The sequence below is a fragment of the Lygodium microphyllum genome, chromosome 25 (assembly GCF_053477565.2).
Source record: "Lygodium microphyllum isolate KBCC chromosome 25, Lygodium_microphyllum_v1.1.10, whole genome shotgun sequence".
NCBI classification, from domain to species: domain Eukaryota; kingdom Viridiplantae; phylum Streptophyta; class Polypodiopsida; order Schizaeales; family Lygodiaceae; genus Lygodium; species Lygodium microphyllum.
The window spans coordinates 86,061,991-86,068,671 of record NC_141159.1 but is presented as its reverse complement, the minus strand read 5'-3'; positions in this window follow the sequence as shown (position 1 = coordinate 86,068,671).

Genomic DNA, 6,681 nt, shown 5'->3' with positions numbered 1-6,681 from the left:
TCTCTTGAATCAATAGGAGCATGTCCAACATCCCATAACGTTGAGTGTAATTTTTCCCGATAGTATCCACCATCACAAGCCACTCATTAATGTGTATCAAGGCCTTTGACACTAGCTAGCCTTCAATGATGCCGCCCTTTGGACAAGCCTGTTGTTGCACAAAGTCCTTTAAGTCTTTATGAACCACTTTAAAAATAACATCCACTAGCTATGCACTAGTCCTGCAACCTCTACTTTGTTCATAATATGTACTACGAGATGGATTTGTATCATGATTATACTTATGGGTAACTACTTCTCAAAAAGACAAAACATCCCTACTACTACTTGCATTGCCAATCGAATTGAGGATATCTTTATCTCTTTCTACAAGATCCAACAACTCCATTTTGTTGAGCAAAGTGTGCCTATATGTAAACTGCCTTTGAATATCATTTTTCCACAAAAAATAAAAAATCTCATTGGAGAATTTCTTTGGCCCTCCATTTGACCTTAGGTACTTAATGTACTACACTTTCTTCTTCTCAACCAAAGCTTTAAGGATTTTTAAGTTAGTGAGCACCTCAATTTTCTCAAATATGAAATGAAATTATACGTTTCAAGTATGATCATCAATGAATGAGACCTAATACTTACAAGTACTCATAGTTGTAGTCTTTGTAGGACCCCATACATCAGAATGTATAAAATCAAATGGCTTCTTGCATACATGCTTTTCATGTAAAAATGTGCATCTTGCTTGATTTCCAAATCAACATGTTGCACATACTTTATCCATCGCATCAACTCTAAACTTTGGCAAGCCATCCAAATTCTATTTTGATTGCATATTTTCAAATAGTACACATTTACATGCCCAATCTACTTATGTTAAAATTCAATATTGGCTACAATACTTAAACCTTATGCAAACATAGTAGCATCCATTTCAGGTAGACATAGATCAAGTAAATAATTTGCCAACATGCTTAGCTTTTGCAATGAACTTGGAATCATTTCTAAGATCCTCTATATAACAAACACTAGATATGAACCGAGCTTGCAATCCCAATTCCTCCATCTGACCAATAGAAACCAAGTTCATAGTTATATTTGGTACATGTAGCACATCAACCAAGTATTTTGTTTTGCCATCTTACATACTCAAGGCAACATTTTCGATGCAAAGTAATGGTTGGATTGTATCATTCCCAATCTCCATATATGTTAACTGGTTTAAAGACATGAAGACTTGAAGAAGAGAAGGAAATTAGAACCTCAAGTTTTTGGAATTTTATGCTTTTGAGAATGGAAATTATTTGTTATAAATGAGAACTAGGCTCCCTCTCATGCAAGTTGTAATCAGATTTGTTAGCACTCAGCATAGAAATGTGGATTTATGTAGATGCAAGGAGACAGAAGACTAGCCTTTGGCCCAAAGGATGGGCAGGATGCCTAAGGGCATATGGGAAACATTAACCCTAGAATCTGCGTATATAAAGGTTGAAAAATAATGGAAATGGCTATTCATGTGTATGCCAACTTGTGATTCTTGCCTTCTTGCTTTTGCAAAGAGAGAGAGGTGAGTTGAGAGCAAGTGAGTGAGAGTGAGGATGAAGGACCAAAAGGGTGAAGTCTCCATCTTTTCTTGTGCTTTCTCATTTCTTAGCATACTCTCCTCTAGCATGACAAAGGCCATAGTGGGTTTGGGAATCTAGCAGGTGCATCTTGGATCATGGAGTGTGTATTAAGCATCCTTCATCATTGAAGATATGCTTTGTGCATTCACTATACAAATGAATCTTATGTTAGTGTGCAAGAGCCTATGTGAGCGATAGCTGTTGACTAAGTATTCAAGGCTTTTGAAATAATAGGAGTGCATCCAAACATCCCAAATATGTTAAGCATTGTTCCATTGCCAGGATTTAGGATGCTTATGGTAGGATTTTTGAAAAGAGAGATGTAAAGAGTGAGTTAATCTATAAGCTTAACGTAAAGAGTGAGTTAATCCATAAGCAGGACGTAAAGAGCGAGTTAACTTAAAAGCTTGCTTTTAGAAGAAAGTAGTGGATTTAATAAAAAATTGTGATTTTAATTTTTAAAACTCTCATACTTATTGATTTGCAACACTTTTGCAGAAATGGCCCACATTAGTCTTGTTTTTCTCAAATTATCTAACTTCAACAATCCAAGTGTAAAAATTGGAGTTTGAAGTACAAAGTTATGGAGATTTTTTATTACTATTTTAAAGCTGTTTTGAAAAGATAGATACAAAGATTATCTACATGTGAACTACACAAATCTACATGAAAAAGATATGTTGATCATAGAGTCACCTCCATCTATGTCAAATTTATCCCTTGCTTTTTACTGAAAGCTTCAGGTCCATCTTCATCTTCTTATCTCCATCAAAGTAATCTTCACTAGCTTGAACCTCTTCAAAATTACCATCTGCATCCATGAGAATATTCATCTTCTCCATCTCCTTCACTCATGCTTCTTCTCTTATCCTATTGCTTTCACCTTTGTCAATTCCCCTTTATCATCGCAATCACTTTCTTCCTATTTGCCGGTGAAGAGAGGGAGGAGTCGCCTTTAAGAATGAGAAGATATGCCTTGTCACCACCACCATGACTGCTACACTACAACAGGTATGCATTGAAACCTCTTGTGCATAGCATTAATTTTATAAAGTTAGGGAAGCAAGGATGTTGAAAAGGACCCTCAATAAACATACATGACTCAATCCCGTCCTAGTGGGAAAAGAGTGCACTATAGGAAGAAGGCAAGGCCCTGACAACCTATGCATTGCACTTGGGTAGTCATTAAATGTAGCACGTGTGATTATTTGAATCTTGGTCCATGCATTGAAAGGAAAATATTTGATGCATGAAGAATTCAATATACAAGCATCTGCTTTGTGTGGTACAGTTACCATGACTGCATTGTGCATTCATCCACTGTGTGCATCCACCCACTAATATATTGTGCATCCATCTATTCTCTTTAAGGGGCCCCACCACCTCATAGACACTTTGCATTCATAGGAGCCTTCTCCCTCTTCACAACCCAAATCCAACCTACTCGAAAGGAAGGACAATGGGAAGTGAGGCAAGAGCATGTAAAGCACCTTATAGACATAATCAAATTGAACAAAAAGAAATTCAAATCCAAGTTGAAGAATCGTTAACACGAGGACTCGTTAGGCTTAGTAGTTCTCCTTTTGGTGCACATGTCCTATTAGTCAAAAAGAAAAATAATACTTATAGGATGTGCATTGATTGTCATGTCCTAAACAAGATCACTGTTATGAATAGATGTCCGATCCCTAGGGTAGACGACCTCATGGACAAACTACAAGGGGCCACAATATTTAGCAAGCTAGATCTTAAATCTGGATATCATCAAGTACGATTGGATACACCTGATATTTTCAAAATTGCATTTAGAACTCAATTTGGTCATTATGAATTCCTTGTTATGCCTTTGGTTTAACTAATGCACCAGCCACATTCAATCGTATGATGAATCGCATATTTTTGAAGCATCAACATTGTGTAATTGTTTTCTTTGATGGCATATTGGTTTTCAGTAAGAATGAGAATGAGCATTATGAACATTTATCTTTGGTTTTCAAATTATTGAAAGAGAATCAATTATATGCTTGCCCTAAAAAGAGTGAAATTTTCCAAACCCACATTGAATACTTAGGACATATTGTTTCTTTTGATGGTATTATAGTTGATCCTAAAAAGATAGAAGCAGTTTTGAATTGGCCGATCCCTAAAAATGTGCATGAGTTATATTCTTTCTTAGGTCTTGCTAGTTTTACAGACAATTTGTGAGAGTTTTTTCATTGCTTGCATTACCTTTAACGAAATTATTAAAGAAAGGTATTGTATATCATTGGTTTGATCATTAGCAAAAGTCTTTTGACTTACTGAAACATGCCTTAACACATGCACCTGTATTGCAATAACCTGACTTTAATAGACCATTCTTCCTAGTAGTCATTGCTGCTAGTGGATCTGGGATAGGAGCTGTCCTTATGCAAGTTCACATCCCATAGCCTATTCTAGCTACAAACTTAAATACTCTGAGCTAAAATATTCTACCTATGATAAGGAATTGTTAGCTGTAGTACAAGCTTTACGTCAATGGAAACACTATTTAATGGGATCTGAAGTCATGATCAAAACTAACCAACAAAGTATCAAACATCTCCTTAGTCAACCACAAATATCTGACTGTCATATTAAATGGGCTCCTTTTATTCAAAGTTTTCATCCACTTATCCAATATCAACCTGAAAAAGAGAATGTTGTTGTCGATGCCTTAAGTAGAAGATGTTGGAAAGATTGAGATTGAAAATTAAATTTTTCATATGATACAATATTTTGTTTCTCTCCTTTTTAGAAGTTTCCCTTTGTTTTTGACCATACATAGCACTTTTCCAAAACCATCAAAATAGCATAATTTTGGTACTACCTAACCATGCTTTTACCCCAAACTCTTTATATCTTTCTTGGGCTTGTTGATTGAATACATGGTTCAACTCCTTTGTGAAACTTTGACAAGTGCTCAACTATATTCATAGTTGTTGGATTCTTCATTGGGCGACTCATATAAATGTCCATTTTAGTGTGTCTTCCATAGTTTACAAAGAGTGGAGTCTACCCTAGTAGAGATGTGACTAGCATTATCATAGGTCAATTTAGCCAACTTACATAAATCCACCTAATTATCCTAATGATAGTTGACTATACATCGGAGATATATCCTCTCTCTATTGATCCATTACTTTGAGAGCACTCCTCATGGAAACATCTTTTGTAAAATGGCATCTTGCTTTTGTACCCTTTGTTAAAAATATGATACAGAGCAATGTAAAACCATGTGTAGTCCAAAGTCTCACATTTAAATATTGTGAAAGGAAAAGGAGGGTCAACACCTTTTGTCCTATCTTAAAGAAGGAAAATCACACATGGGGGACCTCAAGGGTAGGATGAAGCAACTTGTGATTGAGGAATTGACAATAAAATTTGGACAAGGTAAGCTTCAAGGGTTACCAAGGAAGATGTGGAAGAGGTACAATGCATCTAAAAGTAGCCTTAAAGACACAGAGATTATCAAAAGCATATCTTCGAATGAGAAGCCATGGCTACCAATGAAGAAAGCTTCAAATGCAAGCTATCGGGCTCATGGGAAGATGGCTCTAATGCCAATTGAAGGGAGATGAGCCCTGAAGTGGAAGCACACAAGCAAAAGCAAGAGCTATGGTGGACGAAGCAAGAGTAAGAGAGAGATATACACACAATGTGGGAACTCCAATAATAGTCACAATGTGTGACCGGCCTTCCCTTTATTCAAATGTCACTAAAAGAATAAAGAATGAATTGATAGTAATGGGCACCCGCCACTTGCAATGTACATGTGTGTGGGTATGCAGGTATTGTCAGTGTAACTAATACATGGGCGACTAGGCACAAGTGCCTTTACCCCCAACATCTCCACCTTCTTCTCATCATCTTGCTCCAACAACCCATCACACCCTACAAGGACAGACTACTGCCACTCTTCTTTGACGTCAATGTTGAAATCAACTAAGTAGCTATGATATGACTTTGCCTCTGGGCCCTGTTGTTGCTGCCTACCTATTGTACTAAGCTCTTGACAAATATGATAGATAGAATATTTCCTCTATGCACTCATCCACTCTATTCAAAATCACACCTACGATTGTGTAGCTCATTAAAAGGATATGTGCTTAGTAAAGGATACCTCCAACATGCACTCAAGCTAGTCCTTGAGTAGTGGAAATGCATGCCAAAATTATTCACAAAAAAGAGAAAACAAAAAAGAAAAGAAAAGAGAGAGAAGCACATGACACTCTCGTAACACCTAGGGACTACCCTAGCCCATTTTCCCACATCACAACCTCATGGCCTATCAAGGACAAGATATTTCAAGCTTGCTTGGTAGAGTTGTCACCTTGGGGATGGCACAATATACTAACCTTTCACAAACTAGGTCTTCAAGTGTGGGACAATGTTCCTTATTACTTGACCCATCTCCCAGTTTCACTACACAAGCTCCTCACATCACCAATATAGGTAGATACACCCTCAGGGAGAGTACCATAGCATGTATTCAAAGTACCTAAAGAACCATCAACATCAATGGCCCATGCTTCATACTTCCTCCAACTTTCCCCACCTCCAACAACCATCATTTCCCTACTCGCTAGACCCTACATCTTTCCCCTTATAACTGCCATGGGATTGGCAATCCAGTGGAGGGGGCAAATATTAACCAATTTGAAAACACGAAGACTTGAAAAAGAGAAGAAAATGAGAGCCTCAAATTTTTGGAATTTTATGCTTTTGAGAAAGAAAATCATATGCTATAAACAAGAGCCAAGTTCCCTCCCACATAAGTTATAATCAAATTTGTTATCACTCAACATAGGAATGTGGATTTAAGTGCATGCAAGAAGAGAATAATGGTATTTGGTCCAAAGGATGGGCAAGATGCTCAAGGGTATAGGGGAAACCCTAACACTAGAATTTGTGTATAAAAAGGTTGAAAAATAACAGACATGGCTATTCATGTGTGTGGCAACTTTTGATTATTGCCTTCTTGGCTTTTCACACACACACACACACACACACACAGAGAGAGAGAGAGAGAGAGAGAGAGAGA